This window comes from Otolemur garnettii, unplaced genomic scaffold (genome assembly GCF_000181295.1).
Source record: "Otolemur garnettii isolate 467f Iridium unplaced genomic scaffold, OtoGar3 scaffold00053, whole genome shotgun sequence".
Lineage (NCBI taxonomy): Eukaryota > Metazoa > Chordata > Mammalia > Primates > Galagidae > Otolemur > Otolemur garnettii.
In genome coordinates, this window is record NW_003852448.1 from 11,304,207 (window position 1) to 11,330,067 (window position 25,861).

At 38.2% G+C, this 25,861-nt stretch overlaps 1 protein-coding gene and 1 pseudogene across 2 annotated transcripts in view; both read right to left on the reverse strand.

Annotated features, from left to right (window-relative positions):
- CNTNAP2 (contactin associated protein like 2) overlaps nt 1–25,861 on the reverse strand; it is a 1,940,687-nt gene that overhangs the window by 1,328,718 nt on the left and 586,108 nt on the right. The window lies entirely within an intron of this gene.
- LOC111726074 lies at nt 16,022–16,404 on the reverse strand (annotated as a pseudogene).

Below are 25,861 nucleotides of genomic sequence, written 5' to 3' on the forward strand. Positions count from 1 at the left end.
TAAAAGAATGAAATGGCTAATCAGAGATGGAGAGAAGATATTATTAAACATATAACTAAATGTGCGTATCCAAAATGTATAAATAATTCCTACAAGTCCATGGGAAACAACTCAGTAAAAAATCCACGTAGAAGAATTGTAAGATTTACAACATAAGAAAAGGTGCTAAACCTCACGGGACCAACATTTTAACAATCAAAAACATAAGAATGCTTGAGAAGAATAATCAGGATCACGAGGGAACTTAATCTTATAATATTGCTCTGAAGAGATTAAAGATGCTTAAGCTTTGTAGGAGAAAATTAAGGAGTAACTTAATTTCTATCTTCTACTAGTTAAAAGAATAGACATATAAGGTATTCTAATTATGTAATAACACCACCAAATATTCCAAAACCACATAAATTTATGTGTATAGATTATTCAGCTTTAATACTTTTAAAAATAGTATTTTTTTAACTAGTGAAAACAATTTTTCACTTTATAAATGAAAACAATTTACTTCGAAATTCAACATTACCGGCTACATTTGTCTGTCAATTACTCATTCTACAAATCCTTTCCTTTTGAGAATCAGCCAAAGAATATAAATGAATATTGAGTGAACTTTAAGAAATTTGAAACAAATACTTTACTGGGACTAAAAAAAACTCCTTATTACATATGTTGTTCCTTCAATGGTTTATCATAACACTAAGAAAATTTGCCAAAAGCTCTCTTTACAATGCTGATAATATCCAGATACTAATAGCAACATTAAAATCATTCACTTTCTAGCAACGACGCAAACTTGAAAGCAAATCTATCTATCAGAGATTCTGTTTGCATATCAGTCACTTTGTAGGTGACAGGCTCAGTTGTCAGGAAAGAGTTACTCCAAGCTAAGTTTACTTTCATATATTTAAAAGATATAAATTAATTGCAGGGAATGTCACAGATTAATTGTATCTTAAGATCTTTGACTTAAGAATGTCACTTGTTTTAAAATGTAAAATATTACCTGAAATTTATGATATAGAAGACAAAAAAGAATGAAATTCAGACACAAGAACAAATACTACCATATAAAATATTACAGCCTATACAGCAGTTCAAACTAATGTGAACTCATTTGATCCAATTCCTGGTCTGTATAGAAGCCACAGCAATCTGCAGAGGCGAGCCTGGGCCACAGCGTGAAAGCAAACAGACTTTTTTTCAATGCTGTTGTACACATATTGTTTACAGACATAATTTACATTAGGCTTGTCACATAGCAGGAATTGCAACAAAATGAACAAAACAAGTCTAACATAAAATAGTGACAATTAAGTTTAATTAGAAAATTTTGAATACTTACTTAACCTATAATTTTTTTTTTTGAGACAGAGTCTCAAGCTGTCACCTGGGTAGAGTGCAGTGCCATCACAGCTCACAGCAACCTCAAACTCTTGGTCTTAAGCAATTCTCCTGCCTCAGCCTCCCAAGTAGCTGGGACTACAGGCACCTAACACAATGCCTGGCTATTTTTCTTTTTTTTTTTGGTTGTAGTTGTCATTGTTGCTTATTAAGCCCAGGCTGGGTTTGAACCGTAGGTATATGTGGCCAGCGCCCTGCCAGCTGAGCTTAATTTACTTACCAAACAGTATAAATGATACATGGCCATAGTTTTAAAATGTCCTCATAATAGTACGGCAAAGGGAAAATACAGAGTAGACGTTCTGTAAGTTGACCATTCGAGGGACTGTAGCAAACTGGTGAACATGCAGAGGTGTTCAGCATAAGGAGCGAGGCCCAGTGCACTGACATGTACATGTGGTGCATGTCCAGGTCTAGGGAAACCAGGTCAATGAAAGGAGGTGATCACTGCAGGGAGGTGGTCAACTATGGAAGTTCTATTGTAAACTTTCGCGGTGTGGGTGTGTTACTTCAGGTGACAGTATTAGAAAAAGAAGCTATAGGAAGTCAGTGACCAATCTAGCATTTTTTAGATATCTTCAACAAGAGAATGGATCACCACAAAAAAGGTGAGCTCTCCACTATTGAAGATACTCAAATAGAAGTCCATTAATAGCATGACTTTAGAGGGGAAGGTTAAGTAGGACGGGAGCTTGGAGTAAGTGTTCCTTACTTCCTTTTCCAAAGAAAGTTGAAGTGAAATGCAAATTCTTGAGTTAAAATCTCTAGGAATGCTATCAATTCATTTCTACTTCTATTGCCTATCGTTCAAGTTTTCAGTGATCTTTTTTATCATTATTAGGGAGATATTATTTACATCATTGCTAAGTTACACTTCACTGTAATCTTCATTGTTAATGACTCTGGTCATTTCCATTTTTACTATGAATAACTCCTTTGGTACCCTTTTTTAATACATGAGGATCTAATGTATTCATTTGGAGAATGAAGAAAAAAATTATTTAATAAAGATTTTATTATATAAAAAAGATATCTAGTATACTTTGTTCACAAAAATAAAGTTGTGTATGATTAAAAAATAAAGGCAAATAAAAATATTATAACCAAGTCAAGTCACTGAAGTCGTGTTTCCTCTTTGCAGCTAGGAGGACTGTGCTATGTAATTGTGCCTGTAAGGACAGCTGAGGAACTTCAGGCTGTGTTCCCCAGCATCCTTGGCTCACTGTCCTTTTATTTTTATTTATTTATTTATTTATTTATTTATTTTAGAGACAGAGTCTCACTTTATCACCCTTGGTAGAGTGCTGTAGCATCACAGCTCACAGCAATTTCCAACTCCTGGGCCCAGGCAACTCTCTCGCCTCAGCCTCACCGAGTAGCTGGGACTACAGGTGCCTGCCACAACACCTGGCTACTTTTTGTTGTTGTTGTTGTTGGTGCAGTTTGGCTGGGGCTGGGTTCCAACTCATCACCCTCAGTATATGGGGCTGGCGCCCTACCCCACTGAGCCTCAGGTGCCACCCTGCTCACTGTACTTTTAAATGCAATCCAGGTCAAATTAGTCAAAGGCAAGTGTTAACATTTCCAGGAAATTAAAAGTTGTGTCAATTTTATGTATACAAATCTGGTTTACTTTGTACTTTTTCATCCCTGGCATGTGTTCTTAGGAAAGTCTGCTGATTTTTGGATATGGCATAATTAATTAGAAATAATTTCTTGGCTGATCCAGTCAAATGCCCATTCACTGGCATTGTCTAGAAAATATTATCATTCTCAAGATGTTATTTCCTGATAGAAATAAAAATCTATAAAAACATTCTTATCCATGCAGCTCACAAAAAAACATTGCTTGGCAGTGGTGCACAAAGTAAGATTTGGGGTTTAAAAGGGCTTTAGAATTCAAACATGCAATAGTAATTTCTAGCTCATCAAACTCGGCTCCCTATTTAGGGAACACTAAAGGGAGAATATTACCACAGAAATCACTTAAGTCATGGAATTTGAAATAAACCCAGAAAAAGTGTATAAGTAAACTCTAAAGACCATCAGCTATTTTAAGTCAAGGAGTTACTTTTATTCATTATTTAGTAGACTGGCATGGCAGTCTGGACATAATAGGCACTCAATATATATCTGTTAAATCAATGAACATAAGAATTAATGAAGTAAAAAAATGAATATACAAATTAATCAATTAATAAATAAGGACATTGTGGAAATAAGCCCCTTGAAACTAGAATGCAAAATCTTTGCGTCCAGTTGCACATCGTGCAAGAAAAACATAGATCATGAAGACAAATTTAACTGTCATTGAAAAAATTCCTTACTCATGCTAATGGTTCTCATTGTATCTTCAATAGAGAAATATTGTTAGTTTTAGCAGGGGCACTCACTGTATTTATTATAGATATTATTTTGTTGATTAATAAAATATTATTTAATTAAATATTATGAATATTATCAACATTAATATTAATACAAATATTAATATTAATAAACACATCAATTGTATGTTATTGTATAAATATTAATATTAATGTTGATAATATTAATATTATTCAATAAATATTATGATTTTATTATTATTTAAAATGTTATTTTGTAGCTTAATGTATTTTCAGTAGATATTCTCATTCAGAAAATATATAAGTTCATTCTTAAAAATCCTTCAGTTATCTTCATAAGATTAAGTCTTCAGCCATTATCTTGGAAACATCCTTTGGAAAGTATAGAAACTTTATCACTCAGATTGCATGCCACTAGGATAGGAGTAGTCAATTAGAATTTAGTTTTAACAAGTTTTACTTGATTTACAATTATTACTAATTCATTGGCATATTCCATCCTGTGACCATTGTCCCAATCACTTTCTCCCCATGTTGAGAAGAAACTGGCCTATTCAGGTCAGGAGAGTGGGTGGGCAGGGTATTCCGATGAGCTAAAGATGAATAAGGACATCCTAGTTATCCCTGAGGGACAGGCAATCTTCTTACAGGTATGCTTCAGAGACATCCAGTAAGTTGGCTGAGATGATACACAATTCAAAATAACAACTTCAAGAATTCAAACTTAACTCATAGTAGGAAATTCCTTTAACTTATGTAGTGGCTTTTAGATAAATGGTTAACAGTAATTGAATTTTAAAACAGATGCTCAAGGGTATAGTCAAAACAGAGTTTCTACCTAGTATTTATTTATTTTTTTGAGACAGGATCTCTCTCTTGCTCTAGCTCAGGCTGGTCTTAAACTTGTGAGCTCAAGCAATCCACCAGCCTTGGCCTCCCAGAGTGCTGGGATTACAGGCATGAGCCACTGCACTCAACCTCTAACTAGTATTTTGTACAAAATAAGTTTTAGTTATTTATTAATATTTCCTCCGCTTAACAAAGAAAAGGGTCAGAGGCACATATACAAAATGGAAATATTCTAACTCGTTACTTAATATAGTTTATTGCTTAATAATAAAATAATTGAGGATGCAAATAATAACTCCATGCCAATCTGCCTCAGGGACTCCTTTACTGAAACCTCATTATTTTCTGGGGCAGAGGCTTGTCTCTAAAAAGATCACTGGAAGAAATACAGAATAGTAAAGAGAAACATATATATTCTCTGTGCAATAACAAAATTTGTTATTATATATGCAATAATGTCAATGGCATATACAAATATATGCAAATGATATGCAAATTTCCCTGCAGTATGGCAATCATGTATTCAATTGATATATGCACATATTCTGTATACAGTGATGCATGAAATGATATAAGGAAAATGTGTTGTATATGTAATGATTTTCAAGCTAACTCTACCATACATGAAAGCACAGAAACATGAGGCCATTTTCCAGTGAAATATAATTGAGACAGATACTTCTCTTGACTTGAAGTAAGTGGAAAATTGCCTCCTATCTCCATCTTTCATATTTGTATACTCAGTCTCAGACTATGATTTAGTAATTTCAAATGCTTGAAAACATTGGTTATAAAGACATTCTCTGCTTTATTTCACTTTTTAAGAAGAAAATGCAAGGGGATTATTCTCAAGCTCAAAATAGTTAAATGTAGTAAACATATACTTCAAGATCTAATTTAAACATCTCTTATGGGTACGTTGGTCTCCTCTGTAACTCATTTATAGTGAAAGCCTCCCTCCTGTACTGTCAGCACTTTCCATACATATTATTTATTGCAATCCTAACCCTGGTTCCTGGATAGCAAGCATTATATTCCCAAGTTCATTCTCAGAATCCCTGTGATTCCTATGAAGGTAGATGGCACAAGTACCATATAAGTACTTGCCGTGTCAGTATAGAATCTGTCTTAGTGAAGAGGGGAGAGTTTTGGCATTTTTAAACTTGCCAACATAAAATTATTTCACTAAAAACATCATGGGTATATCTTTATATACACAGTGAATATTTACAATAGTAATCCCACCACCTCTCTAGAATCTAAAAGAGTAGGGAAATAACTCTAGGAAATAATTTGTGTCTATATATATACCAGATAAGCCTGTATAGTTGTTTTGTGCAATCTGTGATAGATTCACCTACACAGGTACATCAATTTTCCTTGCAAAGAACTGCTTTAATAGATTTTTTTCAAATCACAAGCTTGACTTGGGTAATGTAATAATGGGCTAGAATGACAATTCCTAGAAAACAGTTGAAAACCATATCAACACAAAAGAACCCATAATTTTCACACACCTTACTAGGGTCAACATCACTTACTTTCATAAAAAATTTCCCACATCTTTATGGCAACTGTACTACTAATATGGATTCTTTAAAATATAATTAGTTGTATTTCCAGCCTGAGACTGAGGTGGTATAATAAAAAGTCTGCTGGATTACTATCAGGAAGAAATGTGTCCCAAATCTAGGCATAAGCATAACTTGGTGTGACATTGTAGAATATGAGGTCAAAATCATAACCCTCAAAACTTTGATTCAGATCCTATCAGCAGTTAAATTAAAGTTAAAAGCAAAGCACACCTAAGGCATAGTAGCGTGTGACGAGGAAATGTGTAACGAGAAGATACAATATCGTTAACATATGTATTTTGTTAGTGATGTTCTCACTAACCATCTAATGGTTAACCATCTAATTCACAAAGTCCTCATTAGAAATTACTTAAAAATCTAATGATTGTAGAAATAAAACAATGGGCATTGTTAGAAACAGTGGAAAATATCTAATTAAGTTTAAAAATTCCATGTTTTGTCTATTTTCTGCATTTTTTATTTATATTTAATGACATAGAATAAAAAGAGATTAAAATATTAAAGTGCTAACTAGACAGTTTTTCACTAATTCCTCAAGAACATAACTTTTAACTTTGTGATAACCATAAGGCTTATAGAGCATATTCTTATAGAAAATCGAATTTTCCAATATTAACCTATAAATGAACACCTGTCTTGTATTAATGAAGCACTACAAAAAAAGAGAAAGATATTCTCCAGCCTTAGGATACCTGACCTAATAGTACATACACCATATGTGTTTTCTTTTAATTCAGAAATATATTTCTCTCTGAGCACTGTTGGAAACATTTAGCAACTTCTGATCAAATTATCATGTTAAATTAACTTTGTTCTACTACATGAAAACAATACCACTATAACTGCTATACAAAGAGTAAATTTATAGGATCTCTGAGGCCAACAGAGGAACCAAAAAAATAATAATAAGAAGTACACTGGATGGTGGTGTCATTAGTACCTATACAGTGAGGCAGGCGGATGAGAGGACTGACAGGACACACCGATGGATAGCATTTTAAGGTGACAGCCAGTCATAGATAAGAAGAGCAAAGAAGCAATCAAGGATGGCTGCCGGATGTTTTGACTTGAGGAACTTAGAGGGGGCTAGTACCTTTATTTGGGACAGACAAGACTATTAAAGAAACAGATTTCAGGTCAAAAAATCCAGAGTTATGTTTCAGCCTTAATCTCTTTTTAAATCACGATTCCAAATTGACTGTAGAAATGAGTCTGGGTCTTAGGAAGAAGTAAGGAATTAAGATTATAAATTTAGGAGTCATCAGAATAGGAATGATATTTCAAGATCAAATTAAATGAGATGATACATTGAGAGAACTGTCCAGTCATTAAGGGGACATGTGAATGTTTTATAACTATTTAGAAGAAAAGGTAAGGAATGCAAGTGAGATAGAAAAAAACCAGGGGAGTGTGGGGTACTAGGTGACCAAGCACAAAAATCTATGTTATTTGGTGAGACAAAGTGGCTGCACACTCATTTCATTAGGCAAAATGTAATTGTGACTTCCATCCATTAATTCCACATTGCCCCCATTGGAACATGTTTTTTTTTTTTTTTTCCTTCCTGTAGAAAGACTCCCTTTGCTTCTCACCTCTTCCCCTGCCTCCCCCCAAGGAGAAATGCACGGATATATTCTTTTCCCTACTATACCACTAACCACAGTCAGCTGAAACTGGAGATATCTCAGTTTTCATCAAGAAGGGAAAATTAGGGAACTTGGGGCAAAATCATCATATAGAACACAGGGAAGCCAAAAGAAATAATGGTAGAGATTATTGTCTAGTTATTTAAGAAAAAATCAGAATATCAAATATACACATAGATTAAAAGTAGGTAAAGTTGCAAATAATATGGTTTAGGGTTGGTATTGAATATAGTGTACATCTTTTCTAGTTCTGGTTATCATTATCGATTTATAATTTACCTACTTTAATGAATATGAGATTATTTATCACTATGTTATTTTGCTCTTGTACATTAACTAGTGATTTTAAATATTTCATACATATAGATTATAAAACTAGCCATTGAATATTCTGTTTTTAGCTTTTTTCTATATATTAACATCTTAATGCTTTTTTAATCCCATTTTTGTGAGCTTTTTAAACATTAGGAATGCTAATCCTTAATCATATCTCTATAAATAAATTACTAATACCAAAAGTTTATGCTTGGTGACATATATAAAAATAGACTTAAGTGTTATCTTTATCAAAAATTGAATATTATACATGCTAAACACTAACCTTTGGAGAGTTTCAATGACTTTCTCATGCTGTAGAGCCTTAGGGATAGAAATCATTTTGGATTCTGACATGTCTGATTCCAAATTCCATATTTTCTTCCTCTGTGTGTGTGTGTATATATGTATATATATATAAAGGAGAGATTTAAAACAAAAGACCCCTGAACATTGCAAACAATAGAAAAAAATTTACCTTAAGTTCTTTCAAATATGGTTTTGTTTATGGAGAAACATGAAAAAATAAGCTAAACACAGAGGAATATGCAAAATACTTCAGTCTTCCTAGGATACTAAAAGTAAGGTGATTTTATAAACTACTTAATAGGCAAATCAAACCCCTTTAAAAATTAATGAAGTGTCCCTAGTTTAATACTGAAATAAAGACTGAAATCATCATGCGCCATTAGCAACACTGCCCCTCGGTATTATTTGAATTTGGGGGTTAAAGATGAACATTCTTATCATCTGTTAGCAGAGAACTTGCCAATTCACGAAACTCTTAAAGCCGTCTTGTATAAGAACCAAGACGTCTTGTATAAGAACCATACTTTAAAGTTAAAAAAGTATATGAGAGAAAATGAGAAGAAGGCAATTGTAAACGAATGAAGAAAAATAAAAAAATACAGAAATGCTTAACCACATTACTAGCCTCTACCTAGCTCTAAATTATTATTCAAATTTTTCAAAAATTATTAATGCCGAAGTGACTTAGAATAAACACTTATTTTTCATGCAAGGCACTGTATCTTTCTATTATGAATTTTTAATTGGCTTATTATTTTCAATTTGTGTTTTTGGACTTTAAATGTTCGTGTTTGATCCAGTACGATGGTTTTCTCTTCTATATCCTGTCTTATTTCAGCATCTGAGATCCTGCCTCCATCAGTCATTACTATTTTTTTCTGTCAATTTTTCTTCCTCTTTTCTCCTCAAGTTTGCCATTTTCAAAATCCTCTATTCTTCCTAAACCTGAATTAAATATATTTTTTAATTCAAGTAGGGTACAAATGCTTTTGGTTACATGGATTACTTTTGTAATGCTTGATTCGGGGTTGTAACTCTGCCTGTCCCCCAGATAGCATTCGGTGTGTCTATTGGGTACATTTCCACCCATCTCCCATGCCCCCACTTGATAACTTTCAAACAGCCCCTGTTACTGAGCACCTGTTGTCTGTGGGCAGTTTACTCAGGTTAACTCGTTCTCAAAACACCTGTAGGAGCCTTTTTAGCTTGTACGGTTTGCATAGTGTTATATATCCTACTGCAGGCAGAATGGGAACCGAAGACCCCGTTCTTGACAAGGAAAAGCACCCCCAGAAAAAGAGAAAAATTAAAAAGGAAGCTGAGTGAGCCAGAACAAAGAAAAGCCATCCAGTTTACATTTAAACTAGTCATTGCTAGCAAGCTTCCTGCCCTTTCTGAAATTCTAGCCTGTTGTGGACACAGCTTACAAACACCCCGGCTGGGTCTGTGAGCACTCTGAGGAGAAATGGTCACAGAAAAGACTGTGGTAAAGACCTAGAAAGATACACTAACTGGGTCATTTTCTGACTAGTCAACAGGCAAAGCAGATACCCATTGTGAGCAGAACTTATATCCCTTGTTGCAGAGCAAAATCCTCTGTGGTGGTGATGGGAGGAAAAGTTCTCCCTCCTACCAATTCCTCAGAGGAGCTTAATGCCGGTGGCAGTTTACTCCACGGCCCCATATTCCGAGGGTGGCAGGTTTGAACCCAGCCCCAGCCAAACTGCAACAACAACAACAACAAAGCTGGATGTGGCGGGCGCCTGTAGTCCCAGCTACTTGGGAGGCTGAGGCAAGAGAATCGCCTAAGCCCTAGAGCTGGAGGTTGCTGTAAGCTGTGACACCACAGCACTCTACCGAGGGTAACAAAATAAGACTCTGTCTTTGAAAAAATAAATAAAATAAAAACTAAGAAATTATTTACTTGCAACAACATGTATGAACGTGAAGGATATTTTATTAGGTGAACTATGACAGACACTGAAAGACAAAAACCACACGACCTCACTTCCATGTGAAATCCAAAAAGTCAGTCATAGAAACAGAAGGGAGAATGGGTGATTGCAGGAGGCTGGGGACGGTGGAAGTGGGGAAATGGGAGACGCTGAATAATACAGACTTCCTTCTGTAAGATAAACACGCTCTGGGAATCTAACATGCAGCATGCGTGGTGATGGATGTGTCAATTAATCTCATTTTGATATCATAAGACTACATGTATAAATTCAAATCATCACTCCGTATACCTTGGATGTATGCACCTTTGTCAATTAAATATGTTAAAATAAAAAAAGGAAATCACGGTTCCTTCAGAAAAATTATTAATAACAAACTCAAAAGTAAGCAAAGCCAGCTCAATAGAAGCAGAAATCTGCCATTTCAGGGTTTTTGAAATATATTTTAAGTTTAGATTGATAAAACTGTCTTCATTGAAATACATTCTAGCCACATTTGACAATTTAGTTTACACTCTTTATAGTGTTCTCGATCAATGCGCAGAATCTCGCCATATTGCATGAAATATAAATTACAAATATCTATTGAAGACTTATTTGGAACACATATTGCTATTGTCTTTGGGGTTTAATTTTGTGTATTGTAAGGAGATGAAAATAAAGCCCTAAGGCAGAAACACAATTGTATGCTTCAATGAATAAATTGCATTAGAGAATGTGCTTCAGAGACGGCAAGAAACAGGATAGTCTGCTTAGGTAAGAAACTAGGTCTCCAAGTAACAAATTCTGCAGGCTGCAGGAACAGCAGCACATGAATAAGTTTTCTATTTTCTAGGACATTTTTTATTATTTCTCTACATTTAAAAGCACAATTAAAACTTAGGTTTCTGGTGCTTACTACACCAAGCCCACTAGCAAATGTAACTACGTCAGAGTAAAGACATCATCTTACAGTCTGAGATCTTCTGGATTACAAAGGAAGGGGTGGGAGAGAGTTAGTACTTTCAAGTTAGAATAAAGTCTGTGAATATTGGGAAGAACATACCTCATGAGACAGGTTTTTTTTAGCAACAACTAAAAATCTGATTTTAAAAAATGACAAAAGAGAGGAAAAGAGACTGATAGACAAAGAGAAGTCTGAAGACGGAGCCAGCGAGAAACGGTCATGAGTAGCAGGGAAGGGGACAGCCGCTGTGCATTCCAGGACTTGAGTTAGTTCAGGCTGACAATCTGGTTGCATCGTCACCTGAGAAGGAGTGATGATACTTACTATCCATGTAAACTGGCATAAGAGTTATGGATTTTATTTTGACAATATTTATCAAGTACCTTACATGTTCCTTCTTTTGACTCAGGAGTTTCATGGCCAGATTCCCTTATCTCCCAGAAGGGAGCAAACACTTTCACACAGAATGTTTATTACAGCATCACAAGATGATAAAAATGGAACTTATCCAAATATCTATCAATCAGTTCTACCTAGTAACAGGGAATCAGTGTAGAAAAATAACCACATTAGTAAAATAGACAATGGGACAAACCCCAAAATTCCAAATAAGAAAATAACATTACAGATGAGAATATACAATTATGTTCTACGGTTCCAATTTGTTGTACAAAAAAGTAGAAAAAATACATTAAAACATCATTGATAGTTACTCTAAGACTATGGGTAATTTTTGTTTTATTGCAGCTATTTAGCTTTAAATTATTTACAATAAGCATGAAATGTTTGTATAATTTTAATTGGCATGAAATATTAATTAACAAAGGCTCTTAATGAGTACTTAAAACTTGAAGTTTACTTATTTATTTATCTATTAATTCATCCCTTCATTTAATGAGAGCTTCTCTGGTGCCTGTATGTGCAAGGCATTGTTCTAAATAAACACTGTAAAAAATTATCCCAATTAATTCTCAGGATAACTCTATGAGGGAGATCCTAGGCTTGTGCCACTTGTGCAGAGAAAACTGAAACCAAGAGAAAGAGACTGTGGTGCTCAAGGCCACACCCCGGTGTGGCAGAGCTGGGGTGTGAAACCAGGAGTCCAGCTCAGAGGCTGTGTCTCCAGTCTGCTTCCTCCTGCTCTGTTCTGACAGAGCCAGAAGCAGCCACTCATTTTGAGGAACATTAATTTGGAGAAATTTTAAGGGCAAGTGTGGCATCTCTCTATAGACAAGATCAAACTCACACTTGGGCCTTGGAACCTCCTCCCAGGCTGGTGGCTCCTCACCCCTGCTATATGCGTATTTCATACACAGGCCAGTTAAGGTGCCCGTGGAGCGAGGCTCGACATTGGTGCCTGTGAGGGCACGATAGTGCCTGAGTTTCATCGCAAATATATCACCGAAGCATTTACCTATCTTTGTAGTCATGAAGGCTTACCTTACCGTACTGACCAGTGTGGGATACACAATTAGTGGTTTACTTTATGACCATGAATGCTTTTGAGACACATTTGTGCAGTCAGGAACAGGAAGGCGTGATGAGAAATCATCTAATTTACAGTGGCACACGGCTAAATGACTCTGACCTGTCCTGTGTCTACCTACAGTGACTTAATTCCTAACTTCCCAGAGCCTGAAAATAGGAAAACATACGGCTTGAATTATTCTGGTCAGCTATGATTTTTAAACTTGAGTTCTTCTCCTTATTGGCGGATTATGTTAATGAAAGAGGAACTAGTACAATAGTTTCAATAAACAAGCAGATTTTGTCATGGTGCAAATCATCTACCATTGCTCACTGGCTTTTTCTAGTAAAAGCAACCCACTTGCAAAGGACACCAATTCCAGCAGGCTATGGTGAGGCCGTCAGTCTGGGCACCTTCCCTCCTGACTCAGGGTCAATATTGTGATAGACGTGGGGTACAGCATGCTGGATGTGACCCAGGCGGGGCCAATTACTATCCATCCCCTGGTATCTGTCTTCCTTTCTTTTCTCCCTTCCTCCCTTCCCTTCCTTCCCTTCTCACTTCTTTTACCTCCTCTTTCATTCTGCCATTTTATTTCTCTATAGTAAGCAAATCTCTGCTTTTTCAACTCCCACTTCTTTCAATGCCTACCCTGCCTCAATGGTTCATAAAGTGCTTTAACAATGGCTGTTTCTCCATACTCTGTGATTTTGTGGGCGTAGACTTCAAGGAACACGGGCTGTGTAAGAGGCATCTATATGCCATGATCTGGTTTGAGATCTCTCTGGCACTTGTTCTTCTGATGCTGGTAATTACCGTGTTTCCCCCAAAATAAGACACTGTCTTTTATTTATTTTTTCTCAAGAAGACACACTAGGGCTTATTTTCAGGGGATGTCTTATTTTTATTAAATATAATACAACAATCTACATCGATTCAAATACAGTTAAGTCATCTTTTTCTGGAACCTGACGAGGGAGCCGACCTTGTTGGTGGGGCTGGTGCTAGTGATGCGTGAAGTCCTTTCCCCTAGCCGTTAGCAGGTGCGCAACAGGATGCCTGCAACCCGCCGTTACCACATGCGAACTGGCGCTAGTGTGAAAGGCTCGGAGAAAGGAGCTGTGGCAGATAAAAGGTATTCCAGTCTTCCTTACCGCTCCTTGCCAAAATGCATCACTAGGTCTTATTATCAGGGTAGAGCTTATATTTAACAAATGCATAGAAATCCTGCTAGGGCTTATTTTGGGGGAAACACAGTAGCTCACATCTTTCTTTTCCTTTCCTGCCCATCCCAAACACTATGATCCCTTCCTTAACTCTGCAGAGAGTGTCTGGAGAAACCTTCCAGGCTGGCTCTGTCCACCCAGACATTCATCCCTGAAGTCTCCTCTTGGCTCCTTGTTTGACTCATGTCCTTCCAGTAGAATTAAAATAAATGGTTCAGACGGTAGACAGTGCAGGTCCTACCAAAGGCCCACCAGAGAATTCCAAGGCGTCGAGACATGAGAACAAAGACAGCAACAGTGGGACCTTCAGTATGGAAAGGGAGCTTCCCAGAACCTTCTTGAGCACCATGGACAGTGGATGATGGGGAATGTGGTAGGAAGGGGCAGTGTCCCACTGACGCTGGGGCTTTGTGTGACTCTGACACGTTAAGGCTGCTCTAGATCAGATGAGTGTTGATATTCTTCAATAATTAAACCTCTTCAAAAATTATGAGTTAAGTGTAGTTAGAAGTGGTGCTTAAGAGACCCTTTAATATGACTTATTTTTCCAAGTGCCAAATGGGCGATTAATGCCAAGTTTGGTTTCATGTCCATTTGAGTATTTTTATATTTCATTATAGCCAACATAATAAAACAAAGGCTTTCAGATGGCTGACATATGGCACTTTGAGTATTTATAGCAGGTTTCTATCTTTTGCCTTATTACATTTTTCCATGCAGAAATAAAACATGTATTTATCTCTCCTTCCTAGTAGATTAGAGATTCCTGCAGGTCAAGGGCTGTATCTTATACATTCCACCAACACCAACCACAGAGTCTAGCCAAAATATGCAATAAATATTTGTAGATTTGAAATGATTTAGGGTACCAAGGACAGAATACATGCTTATTTTATAAATGAGCAGGAACTTTATAAACTAGAAACAAAAAATTCTATTTCCCCAGCAAATAAATCACCAGCATCTAAAGGTAGAATCAGTAAGTTTTTGCTTTCTGAGACTAAAACACATAAACAATGAGTTTTCTCTATCTCTTTTGCAGAAGAGGAAGTATCTTTATCCCCTATCCCTCCCGTCTTACTTTCCTTTCTTGCCAGCCCATTTCTAAAATTGTGCCTGCACATATATAATCTAAAGATGCAGTCAAAGGTGTGGGCTACTTCTCTGGATTTATCTCGGGTACAACTGAACAATGCTAAAGTCCAAAGGGAGAATTTTATCTGTAAATTGAAAAACTTGTTTCAAACTTTAGCCTCAAAGAATTAAACTTTCCCACCACCTATTTCTCATTCTAGGAATGAAGTACCTTTGAAATCAAAGGGAGCTCTGCAAGGAGACCGGGAAACCGGAGGAAGGAATGCAAAAGCTTTAAATTGCATTCCAGCATTATTTGAAAATATGCAGCTCACATAAAACTATACTAAGGGTGTCCTTGGAGCATACATTTTAACACCTGTCTGAATATTGTATCATGCAGGCAGGGACACATTTTCTAAATAATTCACTGCCACTTTTACAATTCTTTTAATATTTCATGATTATATCTTTTAAATTATATGCAACTATATTACCAGGAAGTAAAATCGACCAAGCTCCTGCTAGGCCAATCTGAGACCAAAGCTACTCTTATAAGCAGGCACCACTTCCTGTTATGTGCTTTTCATTGATTTAATTCAAATCTATTGAGGGCTAACCAAGTATCCCAGATTCAAAGATGAGAATGCACCATCCTTGTCTTTGGTCCAAGATTAAGGTGACCAGATTTTAACATTGGTAAAGAGGGACCCAGGGAAGGCGGGGGTGGGGGTGGGGATGGGGGTGGGGGGTGGGTCTTTTTTTATTTTTGACCAATCTTAGTTTATTTATTTAAGCCATCTCCCGCCACAAGTAAAGGGATGGAAGACTGGTAATCATATGATAAAAGAAGGTGAGCTTAAGGCCCCGTACACTTTCTCTGGTCCACTGCAGAGTCATGGTCCAAACTGATGCTGTGGTCCCCAATGTCTGGGTAGTGGTCTAGGTTCTCTTTATTCATCTTCATAACCAGATGGAAGCGGATTCACGTGAGGGTTGTGGAATAGTATGGTGACCATCTCCCCAGGGAAAGGGCTTGGTCCTGATGCAAAGATGGGAGTAAGGGATGAACTCAGGTCTCTCGTGTTCTCCAGGGCGGGATTTCAAGTAGACATTCAGCATACTCACTCCCACCCCAGGAAGGGCAACGTAGAAGGTGAGGGCCCTCCACTTGCGAGCTGAGCCCTCCTTGCCATGGGCACCACTCCACAGGGGCCGCCCCAGCTGTGGGCGGGACCAACCCAACAGCCCAGAAAGCCTGAACGCAGCTGCCGCCATTTTTGACCTGGACTACCTCCAAAAATCGGGACTTTTTTAAAACGCCGCGGGACGCGGGACAAATTGTTCAAAAGCGGGACCTCTGGTCACCTTATCCAAGATCCAAGACCAGGCCGTGCAGAGCAGAGATCACGTGCACTGAGGGATGTTTTCTTACCTCCTAAGCCCTTTCTTCTCCATGTTCTCACAACTGCATTTTCCCTATGAGTTTCATTTTTGTCCTACTCATGATTTATCGTTCATTCAACTGACATATTAGATGCTATTTTCCTCCCTAGACTCTTAGAGAGTAGTGTCTGCAGGGTCCACTTTGCAGGGCATCTAGGGTGGTCAGCTTATTCTTTCTTTATTTCTCTTCATTTCCTGGCAACCTCCATGCCAGTTTGGGTATTGTGACCTCCTCAATTGTAACAATACCTGTCTTACTTTCCCTTTTTAACTCCTGGCATTTACTTCCACAAATAAAATCTAATTTATTTTATTTTTTCAGGGTAACAGAGAGATTTTATTTAAGAAGAACAAAGTCAAAGTTTAGAGCACTTCCAAAGAACTGGGTCCCGCTCATGAAGGGAAAAGGTGAGAGAGACCATGAATAAAATTTAGACTTTTTTCCTTAAGACTTTCTTTTTTTCTGTCTTTTCTTCTTTCTTTTCTCCGTCCCTTTCTCCCTCCCTCCCTTCCTTCCCTGCAGGATTTCAGAATTTTCCCTTTTCTCTTCTCAGTGTAGACAATCTTCCTTCCATTCTCTCCGTATCACTTCTAGAAGAATTAATTTTTAAGTCTGTGTATCTAACTTCAGCCCTCTTCCAGATTCTAGAATATACTTTCCAATGCCCACTCTTTATCTAAGGTTACTAATTAACTGATCTTTAGAAAGGGAAATTACTGGAGAGACCAATCGAATCAAGTAAGCAGAGTTTTTTTCAAGCTGCTAGCAGAAGCCATTAGAGAGGTGTAAATCTTGAGAGGTTTGATGTGAGGCAGGTTCTCCACTGCTGAAGAAACCTTGTGAGGCCTGCATCCTACAACTGCGAGGAAGGGATCTGTCAACAATCTGAGTGAGTTCAAGAGATTCCTCCCAGACCCTCCAAGTCCTCAGTCCTGCTAACACAGGTATTGCTACCTGGGCTACCCGGATCAGAGAATGGCGGCCGGTGCACCTGCACTTGTGACTGACAGAACCGTGAGTTGCTGATAACGTGGGTATCATTCCAAGCTTCTAAATTTTGGTAATCTGCTATACAGCACTAGAAAACTAATCTGTGTACAACACAGTGCACATTTTATCTAAACTAATCTTCTGTATGTCAGCGTTTCCCCTTGCTTCTCTACAGATATGAGTGATACTGCAGTCCAGCCAGCACGGCCGCCGCCCTCCTCCCCCAGTCTAACCGGCTGCCGGGAACCACAGAATCTCTGTCATCTGCACCCCACTTTCCATCTGTTCTCTTTACCATGATGCATTTAGGACCCTCCTTATCTGCTGTGAGAAGAATACAGCAGTTTCCTCGTGTGTATTGCTACCTTCAATCTCTACCACACTGCCCTGAAAATTTCCCAACATCTAGGTTTAATCATGTCAATCTCTTTTCTAGAAATTTAACTTTGTAGCCTCATTCCAGATAGGAAAGACCCCCGGTAAATGTTTGCCCCTTATTCTTCCTGATGAAAGGGTTTCCGCAGTACGTTTGCAGGGCACCTTATTTACCCTCTCACACTGCACGGGCCATGGGGGAGCCTCCATTCTTGACTCCTACCGGACCACACTGCCAGGGTCAGAGCAGGGGGCCTTGTTTCTCCATGTCACCCAATTAAACCCACAGGAAGCTCTATCTGATAGAGTTTGTTTAATCTTTTTGGAATAAACGTAGATAGTTAAGTATATATAGTTAAGCAATTTAAACTCTGTGGGAGAACTCTTCTTGGATTTGACAGCTGATATACTAGTACTAATTATCTATGTCAATTAAATAACCCCCTGGAGAGTTCTCACTTGCGATGCCCTGTGAGTTCTCTTTGAGTTAACTTTCTGTTCCTGCTGTGGCTCATGCCAACGTGACATGGGCTATCAAAGATTTTATGCTAAGGCCACATAAATCCATTTTTTTCGTCAAGGGAACACTGCCAAATTCTAAAGACTTTGTTTTCAATTTCACTTACAAAACAAAACTACTCAAGGAATTGATATAAAACAAATATTTACTTTCATAGGAGAGTCAAGTTATAAGAAATCGCCAAGTAAGATTTATATATAATATTTATCACTTTTTCATATGTCCATTCAAATAAATTGGTCTACATGAACCCAAAGGTACCTATCAAAATGGGAATGAAATCTCGCAAAAGTACATATTTATCTATAGTCCCTAGTTTTGTGCTGCCCCAAACTTGGCATGTCAAAGGTACTCAACAACATTTTCGGCAGCTGAACAAATATGAGAAAATGGCTACAACAGGTAAGAGGTCTCTGGAACTCCCAGGTGACTTTGAGAAGTTGGGAAATAATTTGTTTTTGGAAAGAAATCCCCAAGAGAACAATAGCTAGCTGTTGTGTTCATAACCACAAAACAGCACCAACAGTATCTTCCCTGAAAGTATAAAAGTTATTTGATGAATTATACTGTCGTTGGCCAGAAAAGCTTCATGCCATAACTGCACCTGGCACCCGTAAAGTGCTAAATTACATCAGATTGTGTGTTTCAGACACTGCCCCCAGAAATATATATTTAATTGCCCTATGATTTGCTTCTGTGTGGCAACAATGGTAAAGACAGTATAAATAAAACGACTGAAGGCTCTGCTAACCCCTGTAATAAATTTACACATAGATATACACGAGAAAACATTTGGGGAAAAGTTGTTTCCCCGTCTTATCAGCAATCACATGAATGACAATGAACAGATGAATGACAATGAACAGATAGATACATTTTGAAAGTTGCAGCCCACCCAGGGTATTTCTGAGTGAGAAATACCCCTTCCTCGCTGAGATTTGGGCTATAGTTTTTTCTGCAGCAAAATTTGCCCTCTTTCTTTCTCCCTGTGAGCCGGTCTGCTGTGGAATGTAGTGAACTGTATGAAACTCCTGTTACTCTGCATTTCCTGGTCCACTGCTTTTCTTAAATCCCTCAATAGTTTTCTCTTGAAATAGCTAATATGTCGTCTTTTACCATCAGATTTGTCCTAACTCAGTTCATCCTCTACAAGGCATACTCACTTGTATATGAAATTGTTTACGCCACTTTCATGTTTACAGTCTGCTGTGGGTCACAGATGCCTCCAGGACAAACCCCAAATTAATCGGGTCACTCCCGTCAGGCTCGTAGTCAGGCAGGTCCTGCCACCGCCCTTATGGTCGTCTCCAACATTCATGAACGTCTTTTCCCGTGTTCTTCTTTAATCCCGTGCTTCTCACGTGCCAAACTGCCTGTTCCTGTCCTTTGTCCTTCTATGGTCCCCCCCTAAATTAGCAAGTCTGCTTTCAAAGGCACAACTGACCCACCCTTTTTCAGTGCATTCAAACTCACGTAGACTAAGAGGAAGGCTTGCTTAATGAGCGTTTCACTTGCCTGCAGGCTCTGCTGGAAGCACGAGGCAGGTATTAACTCGTGTAATCCTCTCCAGTGAATGAGATGCTCGGGGTATTATCTCCATTGCACAGACGAGGAAATTGAGTTTCAGGGAAATTAAGAAACCTATGCAAGTTCAGCTTTTAAGTGGCCAAATTGTGTTTCTCGTCTGGGAAGTCATGGTCTCCCTCTAATCCCCGCCTGCTGAAGCACCCCTTCTCCAGTTACACAGACCTGTCTCCTAAACTAGACCGCCTTCATCTTCATGCCCTGAGCTCCGCAAGAACCTCTTCCTTCTCTAAGCACTCAGACTTGTCCTGAGTGAACGGATTGTGAATAAGAAATCCAGAGGGAACTCGCAACTTAAACTAGATAATAAGTTTTTCTTGATGGGTCTTTAATGACTTTTTGAGTAAGGTAAACAAAAATATATGACCAAGAATAAAGCCAGAAACTAATTTAATGCACAGAGTCTTACCCATCTGGACCTACAAAGCCCCTCCTGTTCCTCTCAATACTGTCTCTCTCCCTCCGACTTAGGAGTAACCAACAGTCTTCATTTTTAGGAAACTATTCTTTCTTCTATTTATGGTTTTATCACATATTCATCATATTCCCTAAAAATAAGCAATTTTGTTTTACCTCGTTTTGAACTTTATTGTATATGTTCTTCTGTGACTTATTTCAATCAACATGATGGATTTTGCATCATCTGTGTTCATTGGTAGTGTGTTTCCTTTGGATTTGGAGGTACATTTTATCATCTAGAACACAGCGTGCTTTTCTAAGAGTAATGCAGTGGATACTTGAGTTGTTTTCATGTGTGGTTCTCACCCACAACGGTTGTATTACACTTTTGTATACAGATGTGCGGGCATTTTTTTTCCAGAGGCTCTTCTTATCATTGGAGTTAGGGACACATCACCTTTACCATATAACATCTAGAACCTGGGTCTTTGTGTCTGCGCGCTGCCCTTAGGCCTCCAGAGCCCACCTTGCTTGAACATAACGGGAGCTGGGACACAGGGAAAAGGAACCGATGTCTGAGGCTGTAGGCCTGTAAATACTCCAGCTCCTACCTCTGGCTTCAGATCACACTGACACAACACCCCCAGGGACTTGCTTTCAGAGCTCCCCTGGAATCCGAGCCACGGTTACAGCCCATGGAGTTTGGCACGCTGACTTTATTCCCATCCCACTTCCTACTCCCTCGCTGGTTTTCCTTAGGCTTTCTTTCATTTTCATAGAAATCCTCACCTTAACAGTAGAACGTTTTGTACTTTTAAGGTTTTGTACCCTGAATATTGATTTGTGGGTTAGGAGTGGGGAACAGTAAGTAATGTCAGAAGCAAGAAAGGAATCAGAGAATTAGCACTGAGTCAGCAAAACGTCAATATGTAGAACTCAAAAGTTTTAAATATCTGCGTAGACGATCTTCTTGAACAATATTTATTAACTATGTTCTTATTCTACACCCAGCTGCCTAGTAGGAGAGCTCGCTCTTTCTGGTGAGGACCTTACACGTGTGTTTAGTCATCAGTGTTCAGATGTTAGTGAAAAACAGTTATATTCATCTCCTGTGCCTGTGATTAGCATTTTTTTCTTTTAAATTTCTATTGAAAACTTTTCCAAAGGCAATGCGTGCCCTTGCTTCTACTCCCTCTGTCTGCTCTGTCTATAGCATAGAAAGCTGCAGGTCATATTCTGAGAGGCTGCGCATGAGAGCGGAGCGTGATGAATATATGACACCTTACATAATTGACATAGTGAACAAAAGGCATACGCTGCTAAATTGTTAAAAATGTATATTTTTGAAGGTTAAATTTTTGGGGGCTTTTTTTTTCTTTATGCATGTCAAAATGATGGTTGGGATAGAATTTTACTGCTTTGAAGTCTGCTTATTTCTGTGGATGAACAACTGATATAACGCATTCTGCTCCGTGTGGCTCACTGTGGAAGCTTTGGGGCATTTCACAGCACAGGTAATACCTCATGTGGTAGAACGTGGGGTGCTTCATTTTTTTAATCCTGGCTTCAGTGCTTATGGCTGACTCTGTGGGGAAAGTATCTGTATTTAAGTTTCCGCTTCTGCAAAATCATATCTACCCTATGACTATTAATACTTTAATCTTTATCCTGAAACTTTAAATCACAACTGATATCCTCTGGGGCTATGTTATTTATGATCCCTATACTTTTCAGGAGAGCCATAATTGAATGATTTTTTATTTTTAATGAGGTACATTATCCTTGCTAAAGAATGCATTCTCCTGTAATTATTAAATAATGTCCTTCTGTCACCTTCTAAGCATCAATCCCTGTTAATTTAATAGAAATTATGCACAGGCAATGACTTGAACAGACTTTTTCGCTACGGTACAGAATAGAACATTGTAAATAACCTTTTGATAGTGAATATAATATTATCTCTACATAGGTACTGGGCTTCACCTGTGCCAGAATAATTAATCCAGGTGCATATTGTTAAGGTTCAGCCCATGCAACAGACTCTGCAAAGGCCTTTAGTCCAGTCTTGCCAGAGAGCTCATCACTCAAAACTATGAGTCAATCTGATTCCATCAGAAGGGATCTAAATCCTAGCCCTTCCCAAGCAGCAGCTCTCACCTTAGACCTGGTGAGAGAGTTTTGGCTGAGTGGACCCCAATCCAATCTCAAGAAACACCAGTAGTTTTATAACCATGTTCTGAAAAAGAAAGACACACATGTCCCGGGGGCCCTGCTTTCTTTAACAGTAAAGGACATTTCTTATCTGGAAGTGGTTTCCATTTAAGATTCTGAGAGTTGTGATCCACACACTACCTGTCCTTCATCAGCTCCCAGAGCACACGGCTGGATATCTAACTGGCTCCCAAAATCCATTCGGGGACCAGAGGCTGCACTTGGTTCCTGCCTCCCACAGTGGCCCCAAGGCTGGTACTAGGACTGGATGCTACGTCTCACAGACCCAGGAGAACCCCCACACCATGGGTTTTTCTGAAGAATTTCCAGTGCTGAACAACAGCTGTCTCATTCCGGCCTCTGCCATTATTTCTTATCCTGGTGAAATGAGGCTGCCCTGTCAACTGCTGTTAAGCATGAGCCCCTTCCTGAGCCCACTGGTTTTGTTACTCTGTTTTCTCCCAGCCAACACCTGAATATAGCTGAGTCCTGGCTCTCCCCAAAGCCCAATGACACTGCATATTGTCAGGTGTTGCAAATCCCGAGTGAGGCCTGGGTTGACCAACGCACTCGGCTATTGAGTGATTGCCATGAGGCCAGAGAGACTCCCACAGGATTGAGAGAATGAGAAACTCAATCTTTCTTATGCATGTATTTACAACTGGATATTCCATTTATGAGGGGACATTTAAGTATTAGGGGAGCAAATTGCCTATGTGAGTCTAATTTTTCACCCATAAATGTCATAAAACTTAAATATAGATTATTTCTAATGAAAATTTACCTTCTGAATTGAGATGTGCTATAAGTGAAAGAAACATACTAGATTTTTAAAATTTAGTATGAAAAACACAAAATAGGAAGCTGATACTTTTTATGTGGATCCATATTGAAATGACAATATTTTAATATGCTGGATTAAGTAAAATATATGATAAAATGTGTTTCACTTATGTCTTTTAACTTTGTTAAGACACATGGTAGATAATTCAAAATTACATACATGCCTCATTTTATATTTACCCAATCATGTAACAGATTGTAATGTGTTTTGAACCCAAGGCAGATAGTAAATAAATATTTTTAAATTACTGATGTCCAAATAAATGAATTGTCCTCTCATCAAGTAAGACAAATTCCTGTCTTCTCCAGATTTTATTCAGATGCTACCTGAACATTCTCCAAATTTGGGGCTGGAGACATTCACAGACATGCTTCAGAAAAACGACGTCTTTGCTCACCATATGACCCCATCTCAGAGTCTCTAAGAAATCCCCTCTCCAGCTGCTCAGGTATCTTAATCCCCTATGCACGCGTGTGTTGGTGGCGGTCTGGGCACAAGTCAGCCTGGTTTATTACGTGGCTGGGCTCCCTCATTCTCTCTGATCTGAGCAGCATTTCAAGTCTCATCTGCATTCTTTATTTTGCCCATGAGGCTCTTCTAGGTCTGTATCATCGTAAATGACAACTATTTGAGAACGGGATGGTTGAAGAATTCAATGTTGGTTTCTCAGCTCCCGTTTCTACCCTAATAGAACTGGTCCCAGCCTACTTGTTCCCATCCCTTCTTTGACAAGATGTTGCAGCTGTACGAGGTCAGCCTGGTTTTGTTTGAGTCATTTCAGCTAAAAGGTAAACTTTTACATCTACGTGTACCAGACTATATGTTTTAAACTTTTTTTGTTCCTCCTTGTAGATACAAGATGTCACATAATAAAGAAAAAGAAATAGACAGATTGCTAATGTTCTCTCCCAGCCTGAATAACTCAGAGTTAGCTGAGTGCTTATGAATAATGAATGTCTAATTGAGGTGCCTGAAATGTGAGTAACTGCACTGTTTCGTACTGCAGTGAGGTGCACAATTCTCAGTCAGCAACAGGAATTTTATTTCCCCGTTTCTGCCTTCTGTTGTTTTCACTGTTGAGTATAAAGTCGAGCAGATAACTATGGTACTTGTGAAGGAATCAACTCACTTTTTTCCTAGCCCAGCTAAAGCATCCAAACAGAGAGAAAAAAGTGGTAGTGGGGTGTGTGTGTGAATCGTTATGAACTGAGAACAAAAGAACCTTAAATCTAGATTAATCTAATAAGCAGGAATGGAATCGCAGAGTTCCAGATTTCAGGCTTAGTTGAGAAATCTATTTGCATTTAAATCATTGGCGGTCCAGAAACTGATTAACATTTTTCAGGCTGTTGACAAAACAGCTTTCCTGTTTATCACTCCTTAGTGAAATCTTGCCATATCATTGATAAATTGCTTAGGAGAACTGATTATTTCCAAGTGTATGTCATAGCAATAGAAAAGTTCCAAAGAGCTCAAAATAGGTAAGTGTGAAACTGTACCAACACCCCGTCATTCTTCCTCTCAGTTGTACCCGTTCAAAGTTTGCCTTTTCTGCTTTCTTTTCTTTCCTTGTGCTGCCGGGGTCCTTGCTGGCATCTTTGGGCCCATCCACTCACTTTCCCGCTTAGTCAGAACCACAGGATGCTGAACTCCAGTCTGAGGTACCCAAAGCCGACCTCCACAGCCATCTACAGATATCACTGACCCAACCAAGAAGGTAAGGCAACAGTTTTATTAGAAATGCACTATTTGACGGTGTACATATACCACAGTTTATTGATCCATTTGTGAATCGATGGAACACAATAACTAAGTAAATGACATAAAGTCTATGTTAACCAGTTTGATGACAATATTTCAAAATGTATATGAAAACACTACACTGTACCCCATGTTTGCATTAATATACACAGCTATCATTTAATAAATATATATATATATATTCAAATAAATGCATCCCCTTCCCATTTCTTAAAAAAAAAAAGAAAGAAAGAAAGAAATGCACTATTTGGATGTGTCTAATAAATATCCTCAAAACTTGGCCACCTGGGTGCTTCCACTCAAACCTGGATGACTCCTTTTTTTTTTTTTTGCTATATTATATTTTTATTGATGTATAACAAATTATCTCAAATACGAGAGCTTAGAGGAACACAAATGTGTTAGTTCATCATTACAGAGGTCAGAAGTCCAGAAAGTTCAACTGAGTTCTCACTCAGCGGGGTGTGGACGATACCTTTTGAGAGCCTAAAACTCATACATGGGGAGGAATTTAGGCTGGTGGCAGGTTACACAGCCTCTCTCTCTTTCTCTTGTCTGATGTTTAGTTTGTAACATCCCCTTTTGGCATAAAACAATAGATGCT